This window comes from Sipha flava, unplaced genomic scaffold (assembly GCF_003268045.1).
Source record: "Sipha flava isolate LNK unplaced genomic scaffold, YSA_version1 179_pilon_pilon, whole genome shotgun sequence".
Lineage (NCBI taxonomy): Eukaryota > Metazoa > Arthropoda > Insecta > Hemiptera > Aphididae > Sipha > Sipha flava.
In genome coordinates, this window is record NW_020272149.1 from 1,669,098 (window position 1) to 1,680,235 (window position 11,138).

At 32.3% G+C, this 11,138-nt stretch overlaps 1 pseudogene; it reads left to right on the forward strand.

The window, feature by feature from the left end:
- The first annotated feature begins 5,563 nt into the window (after positions 1–5,563).
- Positions 5,564–9,416, forward strand: LOC112680700 (annotated as a pseudogene).
- The last annotated feature ends 1,722 nt before the right edge of the window (positions 9,417–11,138 follow it).

An 11,138-nucleotide genomic window follows, 5' to 3' on the forward strand; every position in this document is an offset into this window, starting at 1 on the left:
CGCGCGGACGTTCCGATTGATGAGGAAATCGCTAGACGGCGCGATAACAGTGCACTTGCGCTCTGTAACGAAATTTCCCGGCCGGTCGTCGTAACCCATCAAAACTACCCGATGGACTAATCTAACACATTCGATAGACTGATTAAAAGTTCGCAAAAACGGTCCTTTCTGAGACGCGTTCACCGTAAGCTCAACGTGGTTCATCTGGGACGCGGACGGCGGTGAAACACGCGCACGGTTTCGGCGGGTCGTCGACGACGAGATCGAATTTTTCGGCAAAGCGTTCCACGAGCGATCATCATTACGTACCAGTGTAAACATAGGCGCAACTAGGGGGGGCGCAGTAGGGTTTTTAGCATCTCTGAGTTCATGAGTTCAAATATAGCACTCATGTTTTTTTTTTCAGATCTACATAATCTATAGTAATTACCTATAATTAAATACCATTTTATTTTATTTTCAGCAATATCAGCATCCCTGATGTTTGAGCTCTAGTTGCACCCATGGGTGTAGAACGTTCACGGAAAACGGAAGGAATCCCTCGATGCCACATGTGGTGATTCGTATTCGGATTAACCTGAACAGAAACAGGATGGGGCAAACGTCTCCTGTACGCTACTGTCCATTGCAAGAGCCCGATCGTTCGTCCCGAGATAAATATTTTTATTTTTTTTTTTTGCTCCGCAGTGAACCCAACAGTACAATCGGTAACGAGTCATTCATAATTCTACTCGAAATCGAAACAACATTCAAAACAGGGTGTCCACGGAAAACATAAAAACAGTTATATCTCCGAACCGTACACCCTGTATGTACGTATATTTGCAAACGCAACAAACATATTTATATACTCATGCCAAACGTTCTGTGGTAATATCCGCAGAAGCAGACGGCGGCCGTATGCCCGTGATTGTACGAGAAACGTTAGTTTACAAAATTACAGTAAAATACTCATAATAATATAAAGTTCTCTGTATTGCATTTGAATAAATTATTTCTTTTTTTCCTCCCGGGAATGAATAATTAATTTAATTCATTATTACACCTTTCTCTTATTAATACGCTCCTATTACTGCTAATTTCTATAATAACTTTGTTAACTTTGTTGGCCTTAAAGTTTATATTGATGCGATTCAAATCTGAATATCACGTAGTTTACACATTATGCTACATTATTCAAAATGGTATAATGGAAAATAAGTTCACGCAGCACTGTTCATTAATCACGGTGCTGAATTTAAATATAGTGAATAATAAAAATAAAAAAATTGCTTTAGCTGTTCGTGGGGTCGGTTTTTCGATGATTTATTTATTTTTTTCCCGTACACTTCTGAGTAATTACATACTCAACTACACAATTGTTGACGAAACAGAAACGCTTGGCCGTAAACCATCGTATTTCACACCGTACCTGTATCGTGCACATTACGATGGATGTTTACAAATTGTGTATAAATAATATAGCGATTTTGTGCTCCGTGGTCTATGTAACCGTAGTAAAAATGGCAATTCAGTTCGCTTATGAATAATTAGCAATAAAAAAATAAATAAAAATAAGAAAAATAAAAAAATAAAAACATTTAAATAAAAACTTTCTAAAACTAATATGTAATAGGTAATAACGTTATAAGTCATTATACTCTTGGTACGAATAACCTAAAAATTTCTAGACAACATAATATGTATTAAAAGTATTTCCCGTTCGAGGATCCAAAAAAATTTTCTTCTAAGTGAGTTTTAAATCCTTTTTGACGACTGTTCGGAAGGATATACGATACTAGTATAAGATATGTAATTTGTCCTTATTTACGTTCATTTCGATGCAAATACTCTTAAAGCTCTTATTATACTTACGGCCGATTTAATGACGTGATAACTCCGTCTTAAAATAATTCAGAATCCATGTATAAATCTTGAACTATAATGTTCAATGTTCTTATTACAATCAATAGGTGTTTGATATATTATTGCATTTATGATACATTCGTGCTCAGTTGTATTGTAGGGGATGAAAGTTTGCCGGAACGATAAGGGAATAATTTACATCAGTCGACTGTTGAACATTCACGGCCGCAGTATAATCACATATTCGTATATACAGAGTACACCATCGATCAATCGTTAGGTCTCTGGATAAAATATGAATCCATAGTCATAAATTAATAAATCAAATTGGTAACTTGTGATAAGAATTTTTAGTATATCGGATGGTTCTTAATGGTATACAAACACGCTTTCTATGATTTACTGATGTAGTTCTACAATTATTACTTATATGATAATACTTATGCGTTTCAAAAATGACACCCATTATTAATCGATTACGCGACAATTGTACACGATACTCGCGAACTTAATTTATTATATGAATTTTCATCTGTGAGTAAATTGGATACATCCAAGAAGCAATATAGTTGTTGTTGAAAACGTGAATCTAGTACACGGGACAAATGCGAGCAGAAACCACGTCCGTGAGATCGAAATCTACCTCGTTAATCCGAATCGCGTATTGAGTGTTCCCGTTAGTTTACGAGAAAAAAGTGAACCGTTTTCGCGTGCATCTAAAACCACAACCAACTAAATTTTATTCGAACCAAATAAACTTATATTACCATGTGCGTTAAACCGTTCGGGATCCAAGACGGCACCTACCCCGAGACGGATTTACAGTGTATATTCAATGTCGATGAGTTCGGCGCTGAAAAAGGGCACGAGTTTCATCGGCACAACGGAATATAATAACGGTTTACAGAAGTGATAATAATAACATAATGTTAATACGACGGGTCGGTAGCAGCGGTAAGGTGGAACAACGACCGACAGCTCACATACACGTATCGCGTGCGCCACATTAATTATAATCATCATCCATTATTGTTACCATCGTCGTCGTTGCCGTCCTTCGGCGAGATAACCGCGAAACCGAAAGCGGCACGGACGGGTGGAAAGAGACGCTGCTCCTGCGGTGGTGGAAAAGTCCAGGGCCTATTAAAAAGACAATTAATGTTAAGGTGAGCGTATATTTTATATTTTTCGCCCCCGCCCCCGGACCAATATCGACGTGAAATTTATGGCGGGTAGTGGTCCCGTTATCGGTTACGAGTATTAACCACGTTCGCGAAAACACTATTAAACGACGGCGGAGAAGGGTTGTCGTGCAGCGGTAGGTGGTGGTAAACGCGCCAATCTTCAGGATGGTCACGCGTGTACGGCTTTTGATCGCGAACATTGGTGACGGTCTTTTTTTTCCCCTTCGCTCGTGTAAAGTATCGCGTCATAAAACATAATCATTATTCGCGAGTAATATGCTCGCGGAAGAATTACCATAATAATTTGGTTTTCACGTTGCGGAACCTTTAATAATAATAATCATAATGCGTTGTTCCGCTGTGGAATCGAGCGGCGGGATTTTATTTTAAACGAAAACGGAAACCGAGTTGGCCGTGGGATAGCGATGTAAAAGTAATAAAGATAAAAAACTTCGAGCCGCGCGCACACGTTACCGCGGACGCGTCGTGAGATACGTTTACCGTACAGTGTGGTAATACGTTCGATGTCGATAAACCGTTTTGCGCTACGATAATGTCCGTGTAAACGACCACTATGTTTATTGGTTGTTCTTATTCATAACATTTATCATGCCGATAACCACCGCACACTTTTTATAGCTGTACAATGCGTTTCCCAACGATTGTTTTGCGAACGTATTCGCGCGAATCGAAAATAAAATAATTCGGCTGTTCACATCGAATCAAATCATTCGTTTTTATTGAAATCATTTGTGCTCACAGTAACTGTTTAAATTTGTTTATATGGGAAAAATTCGAAATTTAAATTCAATACGAAAAAAATGTATTAGTTTATTTTAATGATACTACAAAATTGTATTGAATAATTCATATCGTTTTACGATTAAATTATAAAGTATTGCCTTTCAGAAAAAAAAAAAAATGAAAAAATGAAAAAAATTAATAAATAAGATAAATGAAAAATATATTTTATTTTATATTTTATATCCTACAAGATTAAAATTACATGTATTACACGCAAAAAGTGTCACAATTATTAAGGTTCAAAAAAAAATGGTGTTTTCAGTAAAACAGTTTTCATTCATTATCATAATTGAAATGTAATATATACGAAACGAACTACAGTAATAAATTATACTTCCCTTTAGTACTACATCTCGTATTCGACAGAAGTAATAATAGTATCATAATAACTTTACGTAAGTAAAAATGAATTATTGTAATTAATGTTTCCAACGTACTCTATATTATTATATTTATTCTCTTTAAAGAATTTTACGTTCATTTTACACGCCATTATTATACTAAACAAACATAAATGATCAACAATTATAAGCCGAGTAATCGTATAACCGTATTATATAGTAAAAGTATAACCGTCTAATCAACAATCATAAGCTCAACAATAAAAGTTTCTAGTATGTTCATGTCAATTTGAAAACAAAAACAAAATTACCGAAACGGTAATAATGGGATTAAAACGGGAAAACATTCTGGACAAGACATTAAAAAGAACCTAACGCGACGCTTTTGACAAACCAAATCTTAGTATCTAGTTTGATAAATTATTTACTTCGAAATGTTAATGCCATTAAGATTTATAAATAAGATTATACATATTATAAAGGTACATTTAAATTAAAAATAATTGTTTGTAGTAAATATTGAGCAACTGAATGTTACGGGAGAAAACTTTATAATTTCATAATTAATAATAAATTAATGTAATCAAATTTACCGACCAACTGACCAAGAAGTTAGAATAAATATGACACACCCGTTCCAGAAACTCAAAATCGAGATAGCATATTAATTGATTGGGTCATTTTTTTTTTTTTTGATACAAACGCAACATGTATTTTTTGGATAATTTATTTACATTTTTTTGAAAGTTATTTTTACTTTTCTCTGACATTATCAAACAAATCTTATTATTTTGACAATGATGAACTGAAAATTGTATTCATAGTTAATGATGCATCATGACAATTATAATTAGAAGTTCTGTACTACAGATCTCAAGTATTATGTCATAATAATAATGTATGCCGGTAGAATTGCGCAATTGTACGATATGACTGACAATAAACTGGTCCTATTTTATCTCTCGAGTCCCAAAATTAAACGGAAGCATTTTCTGTAGCCCTGATCTGACGTTGAGCTGCGAACATCGATTCCGACATTCTCACATAAAAAAAATATCAAACATATGAACAGTGTTTATTTCAAGGGGGAGATGGGAGGGAGGAATACCCCCCCCCCTGAAAAAAGGTATGACATTATTACGTAAATTTTTAATTGTGATGCAATTATGTGTGAAATCAGTTATCAATGGATTGTCAGTTATTTTGTGCATAGATGATATAATAAATAAATATTTAATATAATAATATCTTGGGTATTACTATTTCGTACATCAATATTGTCAATTAATGTGTATCGATAATAATCGTAATCTATATATTGTTAAATATTGTTCGTCAATATAATCGATTGTAGATAAGTACCTTTCACATGTGTGTAATTTTTAAAACATGTTGTTGTCTGTTAACTGTCAATGTAGTGGATTACGCATTTACGACTACGTTAAACTGCATTTGGTTGATTTATATTATTTTGTTCATATTTTAATGCATTTTGGCTAGTAATTAAACTTATAACCAACAGTTAACTTTCATTATATCAAAACGCAAAAATAATCATATTTTAGATATGTATCGGAAAAAACAAGACAACGTTGATGAACTACCGGTTATACCTTCACCAACTTCACCCACAAAAATAATCGAAGATCAAAATATTCGTAAAGTATTAAAAAATTATTCATTTAAAAAAAAAATGGGAAAAATCGTTTAACTGGCTGTATTATAATGCTAATAAAGGTGGGGCTTTTTGTAAGGTATGTGAAAAATTTCTTAATAGTAATCCTAGTGCTTTACAAAAATCAAAAGGTATTTTTATATGTATTCCATTTATAAATTATCAAAAAGCTACTGGTAAAACTGGTACTCTAAAAAAAAGATGCTTGTTCAGAAAATCATGCTAAGGCTTTAGCTTTGAATGAATTATTTTTACACGGAAAAAATGAACCTATATATACACAAATGATCCAACAAAGTAACTCAGAAAAAATAAAAATATAATTAATTTCTCTACTTTTGTGCATAGTGTTTATTTTTTGGCAAAAGAAGAGATTCCTCAGACTACTAAATATGAATCGTTATTAAATAAAATAGTGCTAAAATAAAATCAATCTTTACTTGAGTTGGTTTAAAAACAAAGTGATAGATCAAATTACATGAGTAAAAATACAGCTATTGAAATATTAAATTGTATGGGAACTGTTCTTGAAACTCGTGACTCAAATGAATTAAAAAATAAATACTTTTCATTAATGGCTGATAAGTCGACAAATATTAAAAATGTTTGTGAAATGACAATAATTATTTCTTTTGTAACAGATTGTGGTGAAATTAAAGAATTGTTTTTTATGCATTGTAGAATTATCTGGCACAAATGCGGAAACTATAACAGAAACTATTGATCGAGAGTTAAAAAAAAGAGAACTTGATTATTCGAAATTAATAAGTGTTGGTTTTAATGGTGCTGCAAATTTTTCTGGTAGTATAAGTAGAGTACGAAAAATACTACCTGAAATAGCACATAGAGAAATACTCTGCATTCATTGTAGAGCTCATTTATTATCATTAGCATTAACTTCTGCTCGTAATAAATATGTTTCAATTAAACGAACTCTGCAAGTAGTTAAAGATATTTATAAATTATTTCATAAATCTGCTAAACGTGAAAAAATATTTCATGATATTCAAAAAGCTATAAATGAAAAAAAATTGAAAATACCGGAGACTATTGATAAAAGTTGGTTAAGTAATCATCGATCAATTTATGCAGTCAAAGAGTGTAATAGATTAATTATTTTGGTATGTGAGCATATACACACTGACGGATCAGATCTTGCATCACTAGCAGCAGGTATTCTAATAGAGATCACTCAGTCAAGTTTTTTAATCACATTAGCTGTTCTAGATTAGGCTTTAGACGCAGTCAATAATTTAAGCAAAGTCTTACAAAAAGAAAATTTATAGCTATCATCAGTACCTACCAGTTTTAATTTTTTCTTCGACTGATCATCTTAAAAATGTCTTGGATCAATGTTTATCAAATGACGAGAATAATTCAATTCATAAATGTATAAATACATTAAAAAAATATGTTCACGAAAAATAGTTGAAAATGAAAATAAAATTATAAGTCTAAAAGAAGCTAAAAAATTTGTTAATGATAGAACAAATGCAATTACGTTTTAATGAAAAATCACTTGACATAATTAAATTAAGTGCTTTATTTGAATCATTTGAATCCTTAACTACAATCACTGAAGAAGATGTATTAAAAATATGTTTATATTTTCCTAGTCTTGAATCAGCTAATGTTTGGATAGACTTGAATTCATTTAAGTATGTTGCAAATAGTTTGGTAAACGAAAACGTAAAAAATTCACTGATATATATTTATAGAGCAAATTTTGGGTATACAAATTTGAAAAACTTGCTGAATGTTTAATGTGTGTACCAGTTTCAACGGCCACTGCGGAGCGCTCTTTCAGTACGACGAATAGAATTATGAACAAAATAAGACATAGAATGGGACAAGAAACTTTACAATCCTGCATGAAAATTAGCACAGAAGGACACTCAGAACTCGATGAAGATACTGTAAATGAGGTAATTGATTTGTATGCACGTCAAAAGCAGCGCCGGATTCGTTTAATTAAATTTAATAAACATAATAAATATTAAAATACATATGACTTAAGTTTATATTGGTGTATTATTAATAATATAGTATAATATATAAGTAATGTATTGTTAGTAAATGTGTGTTATATTTTTTTTTTTCATATAAATAATCAAAATTAAATTATTAACAACTTATGTATTCTTGGGTATCAATTTAATACCAATAAATTGAGCTTAAAACGATATTTTTACTTCTCTTAATTATTTACTTCTAAGGCATACCCCCTTGAAAATTTACGATACCCCCCCCCCCCCCCCCCCCCCCAAAATTTCCCCCCCCCCCCCCCCCCCCCCGGCATAGAAGATCTGAAATAAACACTGCATATGAAAATTATTATTATTATTGATTACATAATATTACAAATATGTACATATCGCATTATTATGTGACATAAGCAAGCTCGTGTGTGAGCGTATACTACATTACATTAATCGATTTCACTTGAACGTAATTTAACGAAATGACCGATTTTTAAAATATCGTTTCAAACCTCGGAGTTTCATTATTATCATAACCAGCGGCGGATTGGCCCACCGGAATAACGGGAAAGTTCCCAGTGGGCCGGTAGTAGTATTATAACACTTAACCGATGTACTTGAATTAAACATTATTTTATAAAAATATTGTATTTAAGCATATTTTATTTAATTGTAAGATTGTGATGTTTTTAATCACGAGCATTTAATCCATGAACAAAGGAGACTTTTATGGAAAATATTATTATTGGATGGTGGGCCAGTCATACGGTAATTTCCCGGACCGAAATGTTTAGCTAATCCGCCACTAATTATAACCATCACTATATATACATATATTATTATGATAAGCGAGTTTGCAACGTTAAAAAATGATTGAACGGCCGATTGCGCATGATTTGATACAGGTATCTCAATCTATGAGCAAATTATTTCACCTAAATATATCCTTGTAGAGGAGCGAATAAACGTACCACGGCAACACTGCAACAATACCAGAAACTTCTATCTTCAAATTTCTCATTAAACTTTTTATAATTCGAGTGGAATCTCAACGAACTTAATTCCGAGATGTTTACAATCCGAGTCGGAAATAAGTTTTTAGTCGTTAATCATATCAAATCGGATATTAAACACTGTTAAGCACTGAATTTCAGTGTTCTACCAATGGAATAATAATATAAAAGTTCATAATTTAGTTTAGATTTTTTTCAACTAAAACTTTGACTCGTCGTAGGCTCGCTATACATACCATTCTTTGTTTCATTTATTTAGTAACTTCTTGGTATTGGTGATATTATTTTATATTGTTCTGATAAGTATGTTGATTTTTTTCCAAACCAAAGTTTATTAATCTTTGAAAATAAAGTTTTCAATTTTTTTTAATATTTTTATTTTATATACGAGTATATTTATTATCGAAACGAGAAAAAACGTAATATTTTATTCATGAATCAATTTATACATTGAACTATTAATTTTAAATTCTTAACGAAGGTAAGTCGAGTCATGTACACATGTTTACAACAGATTATTTTAAGGAAATTAATTATGGTTAATTTTTTAGTTGGATGATTCATTGACTTATTGAACATTGTGTATCATTTGAAATATAAACCGTCTAATTTATTTTAAATTCTAATTCAATTTGATTTTGAAAAAAATTCACAATTTTTCAAAATATATTATTATTCTACAAACCAAAATGACGAGTAATTAGTGAAAAAGACTGTTGAGGTTAGATATCGAATAAAACAATTTCATGCGCGAGTTAATGTGTCACATGAGAATTAATTATAGCTTAAATCATAAAAATCAATAAAATATTCAAAATATTATTATAATTAAAATAGCCAAATATTTCTGAATGACTTTCGTCCTAAATTTAACTGGTTACATTTTTATATTTATATCATTATATGGAAATAGTAAAATTGTTAGAATTGTTGGATGCATAGTAGCTTACACAAAATTGTGTTCGCTGCACGAGAGAATTTTTTTTTTTTTTTTTTTAATTTTTATTAGAAATAAACAATCTATACAAGTAATGCATAATAAGCTTATGTGCTAAGAGAAGACATGACATGAAAAATTGAGTAAGAAGCCACCCACTGGCAACACTTAGCATGAATTATTTATATATGTTTTTTTTTTTATTTTTTTCCCCATATGTTGAGATTAAATGAATATATACATGTAACGAGCATAGTATATTTTAAATTTATAATTGTAGTAGGTCACGACACCATTTCCTTTTTAGCCTGTGCCTTGGATTCCCCGGGAGAGTTTGAGAGGAGAGGGTTTTAATAAGAGGATTTTGGTGGGATAGAAGTCGTGTGCGGTACCGCAAGTAAAATGATTGAGCTTCTTCATTGATGGTTTTTATGTGAAAGTCATTATGTAATGTTAGGTTAGAGACGTATGGTGGTGCATTGGACAGACGACGGAGAGCTAGGTTTTGGAATACTTGGATTTTATTGGTATTGGATTTTTTCGCTGAGCCCCAGAGCTGTATGCCATAAGTCCAAATAGGTTTTAAGAGGGTTTTGTAAATTAGAAGTTTGACTTTCAGACTTGTTTTATTATTTCTCGATATTAGAGGATTGAGGATGCGCATACGGGCGTTGAGAGTCAGTCTTTTGGTTCGAATATGATTTTTCCATGTTAGTCGTTTATCAAGATTGAGTCCCAGGTATTTTATTGTGTCAGATGTGGGAATTGGGATGTTATTTAATGTAACAGTTGGACAAATTCCCTTCTTGAGAGTAAATGTAGTGTGACTTGATTTGTTTTGGTTTATTTTGATACGCCATTTGTCGTACCAGTTAGACATTAGGCAGAGATGGAGTTGCAGGTTTGATGAGGCGGCTACCGGATTTTCACTAATTGACAAAATTACTTTATCGTCAGCATAATCAGCCACCATGGTTTGAGGCGTGGTGGGTTGATCAGCGACATATATGTTGAATAGAGTTGGAGATAGGATGCCCCCTTGTGGGACGCCAGCATTGATTTTGGTTATTTCTGAGTATGCAGAGCGATAATGTACTTGAAAGTGACGATCGGTTAAGTAAGATTTGATAAGAAGAAAGAGCGGGTGGGGAAGAAAACTTTTGAGTTTGTAAAGTAATCCGTCATGCCAAACCCTGTCAAACGCTTGGGATACATCAAGAAAGACACAGGTACAGTAAAGTTTTTTTTCCAACGAGAAAGATATTGCATCGACAATCCTATGAGCTTGATGAATGGTACTATGTGAGGGTCTGAATCCAAACTGGGTGTTCGGAAGAATATTGTTCCTGACAATATATGG